This window comes from Heterodontus francisci, chromosome 5 (assembly GCF_036365525.1).
Source record: "Heterodontus francisci isolate sHetFra1 chromosome 5, sHetFra1.hap1, whole genome shotgun sequence".
Taxonomy (NCBI): domain Eukaryota; kingdom Metazoa; phylum Chordata; class Chondrichthyes; order Heterodontiformes; family Heterodontidae; genus Heterodontus; species Heterodontus francisci.
Genome location: NC_090375.1, coordinates 38,123,196 through 38,145,048, shown reverse-complemented (window position 1 = coordinate 38,145,048; position 21,853 = coordinate 38,123,196). Strand labels below are relative to the sequence as shown.

The 21,853-nt window shown below is 42.5% G+C and overlaps 1 protein-coding gene across 2 annotated transcripts in view; it reads left to right on the top strand.

The window, feature by feature from the left end:
* Window positions 1–21,853, top strand: part of tsnare1 (T-SNARE Domain Containing 1) — a 943,563-nt gene that overhangs the window by 458,940 nt on the left and 462,770 nt on the right. The gene's annotated exons all lie outside the window — the stretch shown is intronic.

Sequence of the window (21,853 nt, the reverse complement as noted above, 5' to 3'; positions counted from 1 at the left end):
CTGAATGTTGTCCAGGTCCTGCTGCAGATGGACATGAACTGCTTCAGCATCTGAGGAGTTGCGAATGGTACTGAACACTGTGCAATCGTCAGCAAATTCCACACTTCTACCTTATACCAGAGGGAAGGTCATTGATGAAGCAGCTGAATATGGTTGGGCCTAGGACACTACCCTGAGGAACTCCTGCAGCGATGTCCTGGGACTGAGATGATTGACCTCCAACAACTACAACTACCTTCCTTTGTGATGGGTATGATTCCAACCATTGGAGAGGTTGCCCCCTGATTCCCATTGACTTCAGTTTTGTTTGGTCTTCTTGATAACATACATGGTCAAATGTTGCCTTGATGTCAAAGACAGTCACTCTCTCCTCATCTCTTGAATTCAGCTCTTGTATCCCTGTTTGGACAAAGGCTGTAATGAACTCTGGAGCCGAGTGGCCTCGGCAGAACCCAAACTGAGCATTGGTTAGCAGGTTATTGGTGAGTAAGTGCCGCTTGATAGTACTGTTGACAACAGCTGCCATCACTTTACTCAATGTCCTCCTTCTGTGCCACCATAATTATTCTGACTCCATGTCATCAGCTATGATGATTGACCGTAGTCTTGAGCTTCCAGGATCCATTCACTGGACACATCTTTTTGGTCCAAAGGGTTGTGAATTGTCTCAAAATAAAGGACTTAGGACAACTGGCAGAGAATCAAACATTAAACTGCATGATATGGTGCTTTTGGTAGGAAATTACATTGAGTGAAAGTAATCTTCAGTTGATGGGTGTATGAAAGGGGCCGCATTGTTAATTGTGTATCAATTGTTTCATTATATGCAGGTGGAGGATGTTAACTGGGGTCTTATTTGAGCACTCATAAGGAGACTCTTACTGAGGTAGGTGGAGGGTTTGAGTGAGGAGTGACATGTTTGTAATCCTTTTACTCTGCACAATAAATGTGAAACTGAGTAAAGATAGGTTTCAACAATTTCCTTCCACAACAAGCTTACTGGAATTTAATACATGTGGCTACATGATTTTAAGCTATGATACAATAAATTGCAGTGCTTTCTTTTGTACTTCTTTCTTGAGATCAGCCATGATAATAATGAATGACAGAGTCGGCTCAAGGGGCCGTTTGGTCTAATCCTGCTCCTATTTCTTTGTTCTTATGCTGGTGCTATATATCCATGGAGAAGCAGATGTACTGAGCAGCTCTCGCAAACAATGCATCTATGATTTGCTTGGCGTATCTGTACACAGCTTATTGGGAAATGTTGCTAACGGCCCCAGAAGTCAGGTGGAAATTCAGGACAGCTGTGAATGTTACAGCCTGCAATGTCGGCTGCCCGAAGGAAAACAGTACCATTGCTGCAGGAATAATGATTTTTGCAGTCATGAGCAATGCATTGGCTGTGATGGAGGTAATCCCCTGTTAAGTACTAACAGGTGGCGAGATTCATTTGTAACTTCCTGAATGAAGCATTATTCCCTTAAACTGTAGCTCAGATGGAAATAGTAGGACCTTTTAGTTGTGCTTGAGGGTGGGGATGGAGCAGATCCCTCCAACGCTGTTCAATGATCATACCCTGCCTACATTCACCATTTCCAAAAGACATATGTGAAATGGGTGTTCCCAAAAATAAAGTCCATTCCCTCCTCTGTACAATGTCTGCGGGGATTAAGCTTGAAGTCCCAGATTCGCCTTAAAGAAATTGGCAAAAGGTAGAGTAACAAAGAAGTCTGAGCACTTCAATGTTTAATTAATGTCTCTAGTTTTTAAGTTGACTTCCACCTTTGGGCTGGGGCCTAGCTACACTGGATGACCCTTGTCTATGGGCATTCTCAGCATTAAGTGGGACAGAGCCGCAAACCTCAGCAAATTCAATGTTTTCTGTCATTATGTTATTTACATTGAATTTTAACACGATGTAAATGGGCAACTCTTGCTGTTGCTGTCACATTTAACTGGAAAGACCTGAAATCGGGCAGTTAACAGTCAGAAAATCCAGCCCTCAGTGTCGGCTACCCAAAAGAAAACAATACTGTCACTGCAGGAAATACCTTTTTATTAGCAGAAGACAGCCAAAGCAACCTGCTGGTAAGCCAACAAATGCAGAATATCAGAGAAATGTGATCACCTCCTAGACATCCTAAGGTCCACTGATTCCAGTTTGAAAAACTACACTACAGTGTGGCCACTTTACTCACAGTGCACTTCAGAGATAAGAAGCATTGGTAAATCCTGGTGTGATTTAAAAAAGAGGATTATGCACTCGATTTTTCAGAAGCAGTGTTTCACACGGTTCAGAATCATTAGTGATGGAATTGGGTTGTAAGCAAACAATTACAGCTTAGCATTTTTAAAGGAAAACAATAAGGTATAATTGCTCTTTAACAGACCTGTCAAAATATTTGCTAAAGCTGCATTATCTGCAGCATGTATTCTGAAGGACTGTGCTTCCTCTTAATGCAGTGGAGTGTGTATTTGGATAAACACCTTCATGCCACAAACCATGGGAACATTTTCCAATGAATAGGATCTACACAATATGATTGCAATTCTCTTTGGGTTTTGCACAATACTTAATACATGGGATGACCTTTTTAGCACAATTTGGGTCAAAGACATAATGAACCTACTTTTCTCCATTTATTATGTATTCTCAGTTTCTAATTGCCTTGAGTTTTGTCTTTCCATTAGTGTGAAATGTTGGTCAGATTTCTTTCATATTTCCTGACACTTTCTCCAATTCAAAGAGAAGGAGAAGGGGGGATGGTGGACGTGGGGTGCAGGGAACCCTGTGGTCTTTGACAGAACCTTGCAGGTCTTTTTCGTACTGCTGTGAATTTTGGTCTTCTGCCATCTCAAGATGTAAATGTGCTTTTATTCCTGATAGTCTGGGATCTTGCTGGAGATGATGTCATTAATGAAGTAGCTGAGGCTGCTGCTCTGCAGTGGTGTCCTGGAGCTGTGATGACTGACTTCCAAAACAGTTATGATCTTCCTTTGTGTCATGTATGACCTCAGCCATTTGTGAATTTTACTTATGACCCCCATTGATCTCAGTTTTGTTAGGGCTCCTTGGTGGCTTACTCATTTGCATGCTATCTAATGTGAGGGGCAATTATTTTCACCTCTCCTTTGCCATTCAGCTCCTGTACCCATGCTTTGCTCAAGACTGAGATAGGTTTGGAACCATGTGGGTCTGACAGAACTCAAACTAAGCATTGGCAGACAGGTTATCGGTGAGAAAATTCTATTTGATGGCAATATTAATTCCTTCCATCAGTTTATTGATGAGAGAGGAAGCAAATAATTGGCTGGTTAATTTTGTCCTGATCTTTGTGGATAAGGTGTATCTGGGCAATTTTCTATATTGTCATGTAAATGCTAGTGCAATAATTGTACTGGAATGCTTTATCTGAATGTGGGTCCTTCTGGTGTGCAGATCTTCAGTGCTCGGATGTTTACAGGGTGCATGGTCTATGCTGTGTTCACTGTGTTCAGCCCCAACTTAATGTCACATGAAGTGAACCAAATTGGCTAGACGTTGGCATCTATGTAGAGGGGCCTGAGTCGGATCATTCACTTAGCACTTTTGTCTGAAGTTATTTGTCTTACCTCTTGCACTCATGCACTGAACTCCAGCATAGTTGAGGATGGGAATGTTCATGGAGCCTTCCTCCTCTTCCCATTGTTTACCTGATTGTCCATTACCATTCTTGCTTGGAGGTAGTAGAGCTCCAGAGCTTTGCTCTCTGATGCTTTTGTTCTGGGACTGCTGAGTTCTGCCTACAATCTATGTAGTTTAATACATTTGCAGCTCAGCAGGAAAGTTCAGAGGAAGAGTCACCACAGGGGTGTTGACAAGTAGAAATGAACAGGAAAGGTTGTGGGCAAGGGTGAGAGATGGTTGGGTTTTGGATGACAAGCTGACTGAACATTTATACTGAAAGTGTTGACATTGAACAGCTGTGAAAGAATAGAAGGGAAAATAGGCTTTTTAAAGGATAATGCGTTTTCTATGTTGGTTAAACAAATTAATGAATAATAAATTGTAACACTAACTTAGTTCCTGAAGTTCCCTCTAACATCAAGGAAAGAACGGTTCTGGTTGTTGGTAAAATGCATTTAAAAAGAATACATTTATGTTTTTACTACACAGAGACTAGGGTAATTCTTGTGTAACTCCAGAATACTGACCCCTCCCTCCACCACAACCAGCACCACATCGCCCTGCCCCACGCCCACCCCAGCATTGGATTTTTGTGGAACAGTGTGTTCACAGCAAACAACTACTACTTATATTTATAGAGCGCCTTTAACATAATAAAGCATCCCAAAGCGCTACACAGGAGCATAATAAAACCAAGTATGACACCGAGCCACAAAAGGAGATATAAGTCAGCTGGCCAAAATTTTGCTGAAAGAGGTAGGTTTTGAAGGAGTGACTTAACCGAGGATAGTGAGAGGCAGAGAGGCGTAGGGAGGGTATTCCAGAGCTTGGGGCTTAGGCAACTGAAGGCGCGGCCACCAATGGTGAAGTGAATAAAATCAGGGATGCTCAAGAGGTCAGAATTAGAGTAGCACAGATACCTTTCAGGGTTGTGGGGCTGGAAGAGATTACAGAGATAGGGAGGGGTGAGGCCATAGAGGGATTTGAAAACAAGGATGAGAATTTTAAAATTAAAACATTGCTTCACTGGCAGCCAGTGTAGGTCAATGAGGTCAGAGCGATAGGAGAACAGAACTTGGTGCGAGTTAAGACACGGGAGGCAAAGTTTGGATGAACTCGAGTTTATGGAGAGTAAAATGTGGGAGGCAAGCCACGAGTGTGTTGAAATAGCCAAGTCTAGAGGTAACAAAGGTATGAATGAAGGTTTCAGCAGAAGATGAACTGAGACAGGGGCGACAGGGTCATGTTACGGAGGTGGAAATAGGCGGTCTTACTGATGGCACCAATATGAGGTCGGAGGCTTACCTCGGGGTCAAATGTGACAACAAGATTGCAAACAGGCTTAATCTCAGACTGTTGGAGGGGCAGGGATGGAGTGGGTAGCGAGGGAATGGAGTTTGGAGCGGGGGCTGAAAACAATGACTTCAGTCTTCCCAATGTTTAATTGGAGTAAATTTCTGCCCATCCAGTACTGGATGTTAGATAAGCAAACCATTTATGACTGAATGGTGTCTGCATATCAAAGGCAAAGCAGTTGGGTTGTAGGTCCCATTAAGAGATTTTAGTCTTTACACTATGTGCCTACCTATCATGCATTCTATATAGCTGATACCCAGGACTGCCTGCAGTCATAATGTAATGAACTGTAAATATGTGTAAAAATCCATCATGCCAGGATTCCGATCTAATAGCACTGCCCACAAATTTCCTGACCTGATTTCTGAAACTCCCTTTACCACTAAGGACCATAGGAATCACTAGATTAAAAAAAAACAGCCGTCTAGTTTGCCTTCTACCATGCTGGCAGTCATATGGTATAACAATACTGGAGTTGTTGAACAATCATAGTGATAAATATCTATCATTTAATCTACAACAGACCACTGCGTCTGAGGGAACATTGCCCTGCACATTTAATCTGCAACCTGATTTCCTGGTCCAGAGCCAGTCACAAGCTGGTCTCAATAAACAAAACATACACTGTGGGCTGGATTTTGATTTAAATACAAGGGTGGGAACGGAGGCCAGAGGTCACTTAAATTGGCCCGTCAGGTTGGCGTGCCGATTTCTCCATGCAAAACTCGCACTCTCAAAGTTTAAAAGGCAGCAAGGAGAACGGGAAGAGGCCGCCCTCCCAAAATGGATAAATTGCCGGTTAAGTCTCTTAAAAAGCTTGTCAGCTCATTAAGGGCTAGTCTGTAATTTTCTTTATAAGGCATGGGATCGACTCTGTGTTTCAACCAGGACAGTTTTGGATGACCTCAAGTTTATGGAGAGTAGAATGTGGGAGACCAGCCAGGTATGTGTTAGAATAGTCAAGTCTAGAGGTAACAAAGGCCTGAGTGAGGGTTTTAGCAGCAGATGAGCTAAGAAAGGAAAGAGCGAATCAGAATGGCAGGAGAGGAACAAGAGGTACCATTGAAGAGGGAAGGCACAGAAAAGGCCCTCATTCACAGGCAACCCATTGTACAGCGTTAGGAGAATTATCTGTAATATCTCCTTATTGTTGACAAGGGCATTATTCGGGAGGGGGCGGCTTTGTGGGATGGATGGGTCCTTCTGCGAACAGGCCTCATGGGGGTGGTTCAGGAAGACTCCACATTCCATTTGAAAGGAAGGAAGGACATAATAGGAAATGGGATTAAGCTATTGCAAGATTAGTTCGACTGGTGATGAGAAGCTGCATGTTTGGGAGCAGAGGTGGACTCCTGGGCAACAGGGGTGAGGAACGAGGGGCAGGAAAGCAACAAAGTTGTTCAGCATAGGGTCTACTGCCAAAGGAGAAGCCATCTGGACCTGTCAGAGTGTTAGTACCACAGAAGGCTGTGCCTGACAAGGCAAATGGTTGCTGACCTGTGTGGGGTCATCCAAGGGTTTGCAGGAACTGTCACCATGGCCTTCCCATAGCTGTAAAAGTCACTGACATTGCATGATTTTGCAACTGGGACTTTCCAAGAAACGGCTGCAGACTTTGGAGCATTCACATGTAGCAGCACATTATTACATCATGGAGGTGATGGATGATCTGTTCGAGAGGATAGCGACACTCAAGCTCTAAGGGCAGTGGGTTTTCCTCCTTCACTGGATTCCCTCAAGTTCAGGGGATCATCAATTGCGACCATATGGTCATGAAGGCACTGACTGACCAGCCAGAGGGATTCCACTGTAAATGTTCAACTGGGCTGTGATCAAAGCAGGCGTTTTATGCAGATGTGTGCATGCTATCCTGGAAGCTGTCATGACGCCTTCAATTTCCAGCAATGGCAGGCGCTGCAGCTCTTCATGGAACCATCAGAAATCCATGGATGGCTATTAGCGGATAAGGCTTATCCCGTGAGGATATGGCTGATGACTGCGGTGCATAACCCTGTCATAGAAGCTGAGAGATACTATAACCGATGCCTCCTGAACACAAGGATCATCAATCACTGAGTAGACCATCAGCTTCATGAAGATGAGATTCAGGTGCCTTGACTGCTTGGGTGGCACCCTCCAGTATACTCCCTCCTTGGTCTCGCACAGTATTGTGGCATGCTGTGCACTGCATGACTTGGCCCTCCAGAGAGGTGTGGACCTTGGACAAGCGCTGGAACAGCACAGACACTCGGAGGAGGAAGAGGAGGAGGAGGACAAGGGTGAGACTGAAGGAGAACTGGAGTAACAGTCCTCATGCTTTGCAGAGTTGTTGCTATGATAGGCTCAGGAAGTGGAACACTCCTTGGGATGGCAATGATGCTAGAGCTACTCTGATCCAGACACATTTCACCTAAATGGGACTAAGTCTGACGGACATTTGGAGAAGAGATTCTCTTTCATCTGAGTGAGAGCAAGCATCCCTTAACGATAAAAGTCAGCAACCTTCCAATGGCACAAACACTGAAAGGTTCCAGCATCTCCACATGACATACTTTTCCCCAACACACTCCTTTGCTAATCCTTACTTCCCATTCTCCTGCGAGGTTTAAATGAAGAAACATTTTTGCAGAGCAAAGAACTAGTAAGATCCAGGACCATAAAACGTATAAAACTACCTTAGCAATTTTATCTTCTCACTGGTAAAATTGCTATAGAAGCATTGAGAAGTGCATATTTCAAGTCAAGTACAGCTGCCAAAATTCTCATCCTTTAATTTGGATCCAGCTCTCCCATTTGGGTCTGCTGATTTCTTACTGTTTCACTAAGTACAAGTCTCAACAGTGCTAGCCATGAAACTGAGATTCTTTAACCCTTTTCTCCTACTTTCACCATTAATGTCACTTTTGTTACTAGTGAAACTGGTATTGAAGCATTGAGAAGTGCATATTTCAAGTTGAGTACTGCTGTCAAAATCCAGATCCCTTGCATCCAAGTCTGCCTGAGTGTTGCTGTGTTCTTGACTTTAAGCAGGGCATTGAGGGTAGGTTGTCCAAGTCTGCACTCAAGTCATGGTGCCTTGCCTGAGATTTTCACACATGCACAGGCAGTGGAAAAGTTGAGTGCAGGCTCAGAAATGTATCCCTGGATAGGTTTGCAAAAAACCACTCTGGTGGAGGGAAGAATGCATCCAGATTGAACAACTGAATTGGTTGCTGAGTAAGGCAAAGGATGGGCATTTGTGAAACCCACCCCTGACTGCACATAGGCTGAAGAGACAGTTTTTTTTTACCTGAGAGGCACTAATGACTATGCCTTGTTGCCTTGTTCAAAGTCTGATCTGTCTGCTCCAAGGTTTTTAACACACCTATCAAAAAGATGTTTTAGAATTAAAGGTTCAGATAATGAAATTGGAGTCATTGGACTTTTACCATGTTTTCTTTGTAATATGCCATTATACTGGAAATACGACATGCATACTTTGCACAAGGGTTTGATGCCTTTTTATCCATTTTGGTACCCAAGAAGCTCAAAGATGGTACAAACAATAGATTTCATGAGTTAAAAACAAGAAATGCTGGAAATACTCAGCAGGTCTGGCAGCATCTGTGAAGAGAGAAGCAGAGTTAACGTTTCAGGTCAATGACCCTTCATCAGAACTACCAGTGGCTAGAAATGTAATTTTGTGAGTTTTATGAGTTGGTGCATTTAGGCAGTATTAAAATTCCTGTGAAAAAGCTTTTGCAATTCCATTCTTCCTGCAGCTGCTTATAAATCTGAAACTGAATGCAAGTTTCACGTTTCGATACCAGGAGAGTTCTGTGGTACTATACAGACCAAAATGTGGCACCGAATCCATTCAATGGTTCTTTCCAATATAAATGAAACGTTAGCTGAACTGTTGCCAAATAATGGTTTCTTTGTTAGAAGTCTGGATTCTGTGACGCCACAAGTTGACAGGGGGAGAAGCATCTTGGCAAATGCAACAGTGATTGTATCTCCATGGTAGCTGCTTTGTGACTAAGTTTTAAGCTTGTTAGCTGATATGGATTCAACTTCACCACATGGGTCTGCTCACTTCTTATTGTTTCCAGGGAGTACAGGTCTCAACAGTGCCACCCATTAAACAGAGACTCTTTACCCATTTCCTCCTATTTTGTAAGGTGGGGGAGTGGGGCGGAGGAGATGCCCATAATATGCAGAGGATAATGAATGAAAAGAAAGGTGGATTTATTTCCTTCCCATTATCTGATATACTGAACAAAATGCTTTACTCCTGACCAATTCTTATTTGTAGTTTGGTATTGTGCAAACTGAGTTCTCAAATTTAGGTGGGTGCTGTTATTTTTGGAAGCTAACTTTCTTGGGCATTACATTGGGCTAGACTACTTGTATTATCACAATTGGAACTTATGCTTGAATCTAGTTCTGACTTGTTAGGATGAGGTTTCCTCTCTCTACTGCCCATTGGTTTTCCAAATAAAATGTAAAGAAGCAGCTTCAAGCCAGTCAAATAACCAGCTTCAAAAAGTCCACAATTTCAGTAGAACTTGGGTCTGTTGCTTAACAAACAATTTGACTGCAAGCTGAAATAGAAGAATGTGTTATGCCCACATGGTGTGATATGGGTGGCTCCCACTGTTCAACTCCCCTCCTGACTGCAGCAAGTGTATTTATATTCGAGTTTAGCCCCTTTGTGTTTTATTTTACAAATAACCAGACAGCGACAGGTCTTCTTGTCGGTTTTAAAAATAAGAAAGCCAATTGTTTATTGATCAATACGCCTTATCCCGACATTGTCGCAACCTCATTCACTTACGTATTCGCTCACACACGCACACATGCACACACAAGAAGAAGCAAATAGAGCAGGGAAAGAGGTTGGTGGGTTTTAGTGGGGGGAAAGTTTATAATAAACCTGTTGAATTCTCTTGAGACTAAAGTTCCAGATAGTTGCAGGCCTGAGATGATCTTTTGATTGAAGTTTCTGTTGAAGTTGGTGGGTCACTTCTAGCTCTCTCTGCTGTATTATGTAGATGTTGGATTTTCCAGCAGACAGGTGCTTTCTAGCTTGCTGGAATGCCAGCTGTTACAAGTACCTTCTGGGTCCATCTCTCTCTTTCTCTCTAAAATAAAAGCAAAATACTGCGGATGCTGGAAATCTGAAACAAAAACAAGAAATGCTGGATTCACTCAGCAGGTCTGGCAGCATCTGTGGAAAGAGAAGCAGAGTTAACGTTTCGGGTCAGTTCCGAAGAAGGGTCACTGACCCGAAACGTTAACTCTGCTTCTCTTTCCACAGATGCTGCCAGACCTGCTGAGTGAATCCAGCATTTCTTGTTTTTGTCTCTCTTTCTCTCTCTGGCTGTCTTTGTTTTGAGGTAAAATTGTGTAACACCTCACCTCCTGTTAGGAGACACTCTGGTTTCTTCCCCATGGTGATTACACAATGGTCCAGGATGTGGCTACTTCACACCTCCTTTGTTTTAAAAGAAGTCATTCAATTATAGAATGTTTTTAGGATAGGTGTAAAATGGATTTCATTAACACTTTTTAGCTTTGGAGATTTGTCCTTTGTCTTTGTCAGATCTTTGAATACTCAAAAAGCTAATCCCCTTTTTCTTCAGTGGCCATTTTGGGCCATTGCTCACTTTATAAAATAAAGGTTAATTTTTAAAAAGACGACATTTGTTGTTTTATAACTCTTCAGGGTTAGTCTGTGAATGTTGTATTATTGCACTTCCGATGTGCATGACAAATGAGACAAGAAAAGGGCTTCCCTTATGACACAGTACATTGCTTAGTTTGGGACGTAAACTTACTAATAAAAAATATTCCAGATTAGATGCCCAATCTACACCGAATTAGCTGGTGATAGCTGGGGCAGTGGTAATGGCAGTACAATTGGCTTCAGTAACCTTGAAGTAGAGAAGGAAATTGTCAGTCAGTGTTCCCTGCTGTTGGATGCTGTCCCGTGATCCCTGGTGAAAACTCTGCGTGCATGGGCAAATTGGGTGAAAAAGATTTGGAGTCTACTGTCATGTTGTCTGTAGATTAAATGCCTGTAGACAGTTCCTGTCCAGGCTGATGTGAAGGTTGCAGTTTTTGCACAAAGTCCGTGAGGGCTGCCAGGCTAGCCTTTACAAAAATAATAAAAGGACAAAACTAAAGGCTCTGTATCTGAATGCACATAACATTTGAAACAAAACAGATGAACTGATAGCGCAAAAAGAAATACATCAGTGCGATCTGATAGCCAAGACAGCGACGTGGCTGCAGGACGATATAGATTGGGACCTGAATATTGAAGGGTACGTGACATTTAGGAAGGACAGAAAGCTAGGAAAAGGTGGAGTGGTGGCTCTGTTAATTAATGATAGTAGGAGCACATTAGAGAGGGATGACCGAAGTTCAGGAAACCAGGATGTAGAAGCACGTTGGGTAGAGATGAGAAATGATAAAGGCAAGAAGACACTCATGGGAGTAGTGTACTGGCCCCGAACAGTAACCATATGATAGGACAGGGTATAAGGGAAGAAGTAATTGGAACTTGTTAGAAAGGTACGGCGATAATCATGGGGGGGGGGGGGTTTAATCTATATATAGACTGGAAAAATAAGATGGACAAAGGTAGCCTAGATGAGGAGTTCATAGAATGTTTTTGGGATAGTTTCTTAGAACAGCATATTCTGGAGCGAACCAGAGAGCAGGCTACACTAGACCTGGTATTGTGCAACGAGATAGGATTAATGGATGACCTCATAGTGAAAATGCCCAAAAGTAGTGCAATCATAATATTGAATTTTACATTCAGTTTGAGGAAGAGAAGAATGGGTCCAAGACTAGTATTTTAAACTTAAAAAAGGGCATTTATGAGGGTATGAAAGCAAAGCTCGATAAAGCGAACTGGCAAATTAGGTTAAGGGATAGGTCAATAGAGATGCAGTGGCAAACATTTAAGGGGATATTTCAGAATACACAGAATAGATATATTCCAATGAGAAAGAAAAATTCCAAGGGGTGGACTCACTATCCATGGTTAACTAAAAAAGTAAAAGATAGTATCAAACTTAAAGAAAAAGCATATAACTGCAATGATGGGCAGCCGATCATAAGATTGGACAGAAAATAAAAAAAGAGCAAAGAATGACTAAAAGATTAACAAGGAGGACAAAATTAGAGTGAGAGAAAGCTAGCTAGAAATATAAAAACAGATAGTAAGAGTTTCAGTAGAGAGAAGTGAGCATTGGTCCTATAGAAAGTGTGTCTGGGGAATTAATAATGGAAAATAAGGAGATTGCAGATGAATGGATATTTTGCATTGTCTTCACTATAGAGGATACAAGTAACATCCCAGAAATAGCTGTAAATCAGGAAATGGAAGTGGGGGAGGAACTCAAGAAAGTTACAATTACCAGGGAAGTGATACTGAACAAATTGCTGGAGCTGCAGAGTGACGAGCCTGATGGACTTCATCCCAGAGTTCTAAAAGAAATGGCTAGTGAGAGAGTTGATGCATTGTTTTTAATTTTCCAAAATTCCCTAGATTCAGGGAACATTCAGTTAGATTATATCTACCCCAAATGGACTGCAGTGGTTCAAGAAGGCAGCTCAACACCACCTTCTCAAGGGCAATTAGGGATGGGCAATAAATGCTGGCCTAGCCAGCGATGCCCACATCCCTGAATGAATAACAAAAAAAGATTGGAAAATAGCCAATGTAACTCCTTCATTCAAAAAGGGAGGGAGTCAGAAAGCAGGAAATTACAGGCCAGTTAGTTTAACATCTGTCTTAGGGAAAATGTTAGAAGCTATTATTAAAGATGTTTATGTAGGGCAGTTAGAAAAATTCAAGGTAATCAGGCAGAGTCAACATGGTTTTGTGGAAGGGAAATCATGTTTAACCAATTTATTAGATTTCTTTGAAGAAGTAACAGCCGTGGATAAAGGGGAACCAGTGGATGTACTGCACTTAGAATTCCAGAAGGCATTTGATAAAGTGCCACATCAAAGGTTATTGTGGAAAATAAAAGCTCGTGGTGTAGGGGTAACGTTTTGGCACGGATAGAAGATTGGCTAGTGAACAGGAAACAGAGAGTAGACATAAATGGGTCATTTTCTGGTTGGCAAGATGTAATGAGTGGTGTGCTGCAAGGATCTGTGCTGGCACCTCAACTTTTTACAATTTATATCAATGACTTGGATGAAGGGGCTGAAGGTATGGTTGCTAAATTTGCTGATGACACAAAGGTAGGTGGGAAGGGAAGTTGTGAAGAGGACATAGGAAGCTACAAAGGAATATAGATAGGTTAAGTGAGTGGGCAAAAATCTGGCAAATAGAGTATAATGTGGGAACATGTGAAATTGTCCATGTTGGCAGAAAGAATAAAAAAGCATATTATCTAAATGATGAGAGATTGCAGAGCTCTGAGATGCAGAGGGATCTGGTTAGTATGCAGATACAGCAAGTAATTAGGAAAGCTAATAGAATGTTATTGTTTACTGCAAGGGGAATTGAATACAAAAGTAGGGAGGTTATGCTACAGTTACACAGAGCATTGGTGAGACCACATCTGGATTACTGTGTACAGTATTGGTCTTATTATTTAAGGAAGGATGCAAATGCATTGGAAGCAGTTCAGAGAAGGCTTACTAGACTAATACCTGGAATGGGCAGGTTGTCTTATGAGGCGAGGTTGGACAGGCTAGGCTTGTATCCGCTCGGGTTTAGAAGAGTAAGTGGTGACATATAAGATCCTGAGGGGTCTTGACAGGGTGGATGTGGAAATAATGTTTTCCCTTGCGGGAGATTCTAGAACTAGGGTTCACTGTTTAAAACTAAGGGGTTGTCCACTTAAGACAGAGATGAGAATTTCTTTCTCTCAAAGGGACTCGAGTCTTTGGAGCTCTCTTCCTCAAAAGGTGGTGAAAGTAGAGGCTTTAACTATTTTTAAGGCAGAGGTAGATAGATTCTTGATCAGCAAGGAGGTGAATGGTTATCGGGGGTAAGCGGGAACATGGGGTTGTGGTTACAATCAGATTAGCCATGGTCTTATTGAATGGTGGAGCAGGCTTGAGGGGCTGAGTGGCCTACTCCTGCTCCTAATTCGTATGTTTGTATAACAGCTTGAGGAAAGGTGGGAAGAAAAGGAAGATAATTTGAAAGTGTTGGGATGTCAGTATGAAGGGGAAGCAGTGGAACAGAACCTCTTGGTTTGCTCACTTTTGAGTTTAGTCTCCTTAGCACTCTCTTATCAAAGAACAAAGAAAATTACAGCACAGGAACAGGCCCTTCGGCCCTCCAAGCCTACGCCGATCCAAATCCTCTATCTAAACCTGTCGCCTTTTTTCTAACGGTCTGTATCTCTTTACTTCCTGCCCATTCATGTATCTGTCTAGATACATCTTAAAAGACGCTATCGTGCCCGCGTCTACCACCTCCGCTGGCAATGCGTTCCATGCACCCACCACCCTCTACGTAAAGAACTTTCCACGCATATCCTCCCTAAACATTTCCCCTTTCACTTTGAACTCGTGTCCCCTTGTAATTGAATCCCCCACTCTGGGAAAAAGCTTCTTGCTATCCACCCTGTCTATACCTCTCATGATTTTGTAAACCTCAATCAGGTCCCCCCTCAACCTCCGTCTTTCGAATGAAAATAATCCTAATCTCAACCTCTCTTCATCGCTAGAGCCCTCCATACCAGGCAACATCCTGGTGAACCTCCTCTGCACCCTCTCCAAAGCATCCACATTCTTTTGGTAATGTGGCGACCAGAACTGCACGCAGTATTCCAAATGTAGCCGAACCAAAGCCCTATACAACTGTAACATGACCTGCCAACTCTTGTACTCAATACCCCGTCCGATGAAGGAAAGCATGCCGTATGCCTTCTTGACCACTCTATTGACCTGCGTTGCCACCTTCAGGGAACAATGGACCTGAACACCCAAATCTCTCTGTACATCAATTTTCCCCAGGACTTTTCCATTTACTGTATAGTTCACTCTTGAATTGGATCTTCCAAAATGCAACACCTCGCATTTGCCCTGATTGAACTTCATCTGCCATTTCTCTGCCCAACTCTCCAATCTATCTATATTCTGCTGTATTCTCTGACAGTCCCCTTCACTATCTGCTACTCCACCAATCTTAGTGTCGTCTGCAAACTTGCTAATCAGACCACCTATACTTTCCTCCAAACCATTTATGTATATCACAAACAACAGTGGTCCCAGCACGGATCCCTGTGGAACACCACTGGTCACACGTCTCCATTTTGAGAAACTCCCTTCCACTGCTACTCTTTGTCTCCTGTTGCCCAGCCAGTTCTTTATCCATCTAGCTAGTACACCTTGGACCCCATGTGCCTTCACTTTCTCCATCAGCCTACCATGGGGAACCTTATCAAACACCTTACTGAAGTCCATGTCTACGACATCTGCAGCCCTTCCCTCATCAATCAACTTTGTCACTTCCTCAAAGAATTCTATTAAGTTGGTAAGACATGACCTTCCCTGCACAAAACCATGTTGCCTATCACTGATGAGCCAATCAGAGTTCACTTGTCAACCAATCAGCACTCTCTTCTCATACAGTATAAAGTTGATGCTTTCCCTTACATTGGTATTCTTGCACGTTGTCCTGATGAATGCAAGATGAAAAGCTTCAACAGCATGTCTCTATTTTCAGCAATACTCAAGTTCTGTGTTACCAAATGACTAATTGTTCCTTGGTTGCATTGATGAACCCAGCTGAGATACGTAGAGGATAACTGAAGTTTCAAGAAGAAATTGAGGAATGTTCAACATTTAAAAGGATGTAATCTACCCTGCTGTCAAAATGATCTGCCAATTTAAAGTACTAGTTTAATTAAAATGACCATTAAATTACAGGGTCCTAATCAATGTGATCTGTTCTCAGTAACTCATTGCTATTAACAAGGCGGGGAAGAAGCAGCTGTCAGAGCTGTGTATTTAGTCAGCTGGCAGCAGTCTGAACCACATTCGATGACATTGTTTGTCAATTGAAGGCACATTGTTTTGCCAGAGTGGAAATTATTATGAACACATAACTTTATTTTCTTTCCAGTCATTGACCATATTTAGACCCAAGGGTTTCATAAATCATTACAATGTACTAAGGTAATTGCAGTTACATGAAGCCATGTTATAGGTTCGCTGCTGAATATAATATTATAGTATTATATGTTTAATTACATTGATATGTGGAGCTGGAGCTCACTGTAATGAATAAAACATTTTTTAATCCTTTCTGTTAAATGCCAATGAAGACATTTTCCAAAATATCTACCTCCATTTGGGAGGTTGAAGCATTTTATTGACTGCCCCCTTGTCTGTAATTTTCTATGTTTTAGCTGCCCTGTGTCACTCTAGTAAACTTGGTGGCAGATCTTTCTCCCTGTGCTCCTCAACTTGCACAAATTATAGTTTGAGGCAAGTGCAGTAATTGGATTCCCTGTGAAGGAAGTAGAAATTCTCTGAACATCCTCTACTGGATTGACCTGGGGTATAGCTTGGCAGGTAAAAAAAATGCATCCAATGTACAATTATTGGACTTTACAAGAAGAGGTCATTGATAACTGTGTGACGGAGAGTCTGCGAAAGGAGGAGAAGGAGTGAAAAATGTCTCAAAAGAAGGAATGAAACAGAAGGACAGAGGGTATGGGAAAGACAAGAGTGTGAGTGTAAGAGGGAGCAAATGAGATATTTCGAGCAAACAGCTTGAAATCAAGACACATTGATGAACAAAGTTTCAAAATGTCTTGCATGATGTGTTTGAGGCTGCAGTGAGAGTATCGATGAGTATCTGAGTAAAGTAGTTGCATTTAAAACTTGATCTTTGTCAGTGAACAATTCCTTTCTCCAACTCTTGAGTTTTGAAAGGATGGTTACCCTTGCACTGGATAGTACATTGAGCCCATGGCAAACACATTCCGTTTCAGATGGCTATAGCTCTCGGATAAAGCGACTTGCATCCCATCATTCTGTATTGGATTTAAGCCCAGTTCTGAGATCAAAGATATATTTTTCCAATCTACTACACCACTCAGTCCCTCCGTACCATCTGTTGCCTCATTTTCTCCTGGGTTGTTCTGTATAGAGTCTAAGCTGTAGGGCAGAAACACACAAATGGCAAACCTGGATACCTTGTCTTTTGTTCTTTCCTGAATTTGAGTTTTGATAGGGTGTGATATAATTTGCTGGATACAATTTCACACTTTCTATATGTATGCACATAGTCTTTACTCAGACAACTTGAAGTTCCAAAAAATACTTCAAGTGGCTTCAAAAAGCATGCTTGCATTACTAGACTAAGTACTGCAATGAAACAACTGATTAATAGAAACATAAGGAACGGGAGCACCCGGGGCCTGCTCCATCATTCAATTAGACCATGGCTGATCTGTAACTCCACTCTACATTCTCTCTTTTGCTCCATCTCCCTTCATACCCTTACATAACAAAGATATCTCAATCATGAAAGCTCCAATTCCATTGCATTCACAGCCTTTTGGCAGAGAGAGTTCCAAATTTCTAGGAACATCGGAACAGGAATAGTCCATTTAGCCCCGTGAGCCTGTTCCGTCATTCAGTGAGATCATGGCTGATCTGCGACCTAGCTCCATAAACGCACCTTTGCTCTATATCCTTTAATACTCAAGCAAACAAAAATCAAGCAATCTCAAATTTAAAATTAACAATTGATCTAGCAAGTGTGATCCGGAGCTTCCAGTAGCCTGTCACATTAATTCTCCGCCCCACTCCCATTCCCACTTTGACTTCTCTGTCATCGGCCTGCTATACTGTCCCAATGAAACTCCACGTAAGCTCGAGAAGCAGCACCTCACCTTTCAACTGGGCACTGTACAGTCTTCCAGACTTAACGTTGAGTTCAACAATTTCAGATCATAACCTCTGTCCCCAATTTTTCACCTAAAGTTGGATACGAAATTGTCTGAGTGACAAGAAACAAAGAGTAGTAGTTAATGGATGTTTTTTGGGCTGGAAGGAGGTTTGAAGTGGAGTTCCCCAGGGATCAGTGTTGCGACCCTTGCTTTTCCTGATATAGATTAATGACCTAGATCTTGGTGTACAGGGCACAATTTCAAAGATACAAAACTTGGAAGCATTGTGAACCATGAGGAGGATAGTGTAGAACTTCAAAAGGACATAGACAAGTTGGTGGAATGGGCAAACAGATAGCAGATGAAGTTTATCGAGATTCATAGAGAAATACAGCACTGAAACAGGCCCTTCGACCCACTGAGTCTGTGCCGACCATCAACCACCCATTTATACTAATCATCCATTAATCCCATATTCCCTCTCTCATCCCCACAATTCTCCTACCACCTACCTACACTAGGGCCAATTTACCTATCAACCTGCAAGTCTCTGGCTGTGGGAGGAAACTGGAGCACCCAGCGGAAACCCACGTGGTCACAAGGAGAACTTGCAAACTCCACACAGGCAGTACCCAGAACTGAACCCGGGTCGCTGGAGCTGTGAGGCTGCGGTGTTAACCACTGCGCCACAGTGCCACCCTAGTTCAATGCAGAGAAATGTGAAGTGATATATTTTGGTGGGAAGAACATGGAGGCACAATCTAAAATAAAGGGTACAATTCTACAAAATAAAGGGGATGCAGGAGCAGAGGGACCTGGGTGTATATGTGCATAAATCATTGAAGGTGGCAGGACAAGTTGAGAGAGCGGTTCATAAAGCATTCAGTATCCTTGGCTTTATTAATAGGGCATAGATTACAAGAGCAAGGAAGTTATGTTGAACTTGTATAAGACACTAGTTCAGCCTCAGCTGGAGTCAAGTTCTAGGTGCCATACTGTAGGAAAGATGTGAGGGCATTGGAGAAAGTACAGAAAAGATTCATGAGAATGGTTCCAGGGATGAGGAACTTCAGTCATGAAGATAATTTGGAGAAGTTAGAATTGTTTTCCTTGGAGAAGAGAAGGCTGAGAGGTGATTTGATAGAGGTATTCAAAATCATGAGGGATCTGGACAGAGTAGATGGAAAGAAACTGTTCCCACTCATGAAAGGATCCAGAACAAGAGGGCACAGATTTAAAGCATTTGGTAAGAGAAGCAAAAGTAACATGAGATAAAGCTTTTTCACATAGAGAGTGGTTAGGGTATGGAATGCGCTGCCTGAGAGCATGATGTGTAGAGTTACAGGGAGAAGGCAGGGGAATGGAACTGAGGGAATTGCTTTTTCAGAGAGCCAGTGCAATGGGCCGAATGGCCACCTCCTGCATTGTAACGATCCTGTGATGATTCTGCTTTTCTCATTTACAGCTCCTCTGGACCCATCTTGTGTTCCTTAACTTAGATCATGACTATCTCCTTTTGCCCTGGACTCTTGCTCTCTTGCAGTGCAGCACCCTGGTGGTGATGTGGGATTAGTGCATTTACCAGAACGTTCATTCAGCTACAAGCAAAGGTTAGAAGTATTGTGGCCTGCTTTACAGTCCATTGCATAACTTCTCTTGTGTGTCCTTGCATAACTATCATGCATGTGCAACGGAAAATAAAGATTTGCATTTACATAGCACCTTTAATGACTTCAAAGCAACCCAAAGCGCTTTACAGCAACTGAAATGAAATGTAGTCACTGTTATGTAGCAAACGTAGCAGTCAATTTGCACATATTAAGGTCCCACAAACACCAATGTGATAATAACCAGATAATCTTTTTTTTTAATACTGCAAAACTCCCCTAACTTCAATATCGTTCAATGGAATCTTTTATGTCCATTTGAGGAGGCAGCCAGGACCTTGGTTTAATGTTTCATCTGAAGAATGATACCTCTGACAGTGAGCACTCCCTCAGTACAGCATTTGAGTGTCTACCTAGGTTTGCAGAAGAATATGCTTACTGTAGTGGTGAGTGGAACAGGTTGACTGCGACACCAGCAAATATGTACTGCTCACCACACTTTAGGAAGGATGTGAGGGCTTTGAGAGGGTGCAGAGGAGATTTACCAGAATGTTTCCAGGAATGGGGGATTTAGTTACACGGTTAGTTTGGAAAAGCTGGGGTTGTTCTCCTTAGAGCAAATTAGATTGAGGGCAGATTTAATAGAGGTGGACACATTATTTCAGGCATAGATAAGTTAAACTGTTCCCATGAACAAATGGTACAAAGACCAGGGGATACAGATTGAAGGTTTTGGGCAAGAGATGCAGTAGGAATATGAGGAAGAACTTCTTGACACAGCGAGTGGTAACAACCTGGAACACCCTACCCATGAAGTTGGTGGAAGTGGAGACAACCAATGATCTCGAAAGGAAATTGGATGGCCACTTGAAGGAAATAAACTTAGAGCTGTGGAGATTGAGCAGGGGAGTGGGACTGACTGGGTTGATCTGTGGAGAGCTAGCAGGGACTCCATTGATCGAATGGCCTCCGTTTGTGCTGTTAGTGACTTTGACTCTATGTGCTTGAGTTTTTAGCCTCACTGATGAGAGTGCTGTCATTGAGGCAGGGCCGACAATGGATGAATGATCAGTTAATTAAAGCTGGACTGGGGGGATTGCAGTGTAATAGACACTGTGTTCAAATTCCACTCAAATTGATGGAATGAAAATCTTCTCGAAGGCTCACATATGAAATGAACAGTTTCAGACCAGAGCCTCATGACTATGGCGCCACAGAGTGAGTCCATTGGTGTGTTATCCTGAGCTTAATCTGAGATGTTATCTCTTTTGCATCTCCCAGGCTATTTTCTCGTGTCCCATGGTTTTCTGTCAATCCAAATGCTGTTGCTGAAGCTGTCTCTCCCCATCCACCCACCTCAGTTCCAATGCTTCTCCTTACCAACATAATGAGGAGCAAAGTTGTCAACAAGTATGTGAATCCATTCACCGTGACTTTGTAGAAGAATGTTCTTACTGTAGTGGTGAATGGAGCAGGTTGACTGCAACACCAGCAATTATGTACCATTTTATTCCCACTACAGTCAAGACTTATATGGGGGATGGCAGGAAGGGGTTGGCACTTGAAGCATTTGGGAGTGTCAGAAGCTACAAAGTTGAAGTGGGAAAAGAGAGGCCATGGAAACCAGTTTCAGTCTTGCAACCCCAATTTTATGGTGGCTTTGCTGAACAAAGGAAACATTGGGACTGCACAACATGTCTATCGACATCTGAAAGAGCAATGGTAAGTTTCTGTCTTGAGTGGAAACCCTTGGTGGCTGTAGCATTTTCGGTTTTCAATGTCAGATTGGCTTTTTTTCATTTATACTTTAATATCCTTCACCATGTTGAGTGCAAAACTCACATTGAAAATAAAGTAAGATTGTGTACCTGAGAGTAAAAGACAAGAGTGTGCAGCTGCAGAGCAAGAACTACTTTTGCAACATCAAGTGAAGTGGGACAAGTGTAAATGACCTTGAGTGCATTATTGTTCTTTTCTTTTGGGCCTCCTTATCTCGAGAGACAATGGATACGCGCCTGGAGGTGGTCAGTGGTTTGTGAAGCAGCGCCTGGAGTGGCTATAAAGGCCAATTCTGGAGTGACAGGCTCTTCCACAGGTGCTGCAGAGAAATTTGTTTGTTGGGGCTGTTGCACAGTTGGCTCTCCCCTTGCGCCTCTGTCTTTTTTCCTGCCAACTACTAAGTCTCTTCGACTCGCCACAATTTAGCCCTGTCTTTATGGCTGCCCGCCAGCTCTGGCGAATGCTGGCAACTGACTCCCACGACTTGTGATCAATGTCACACGATTTCATGTCACGTTTGCAGACGTCTTTATAACGGAGACATGGACGGCCGGTGGGTCTGATACCAGTGGCGA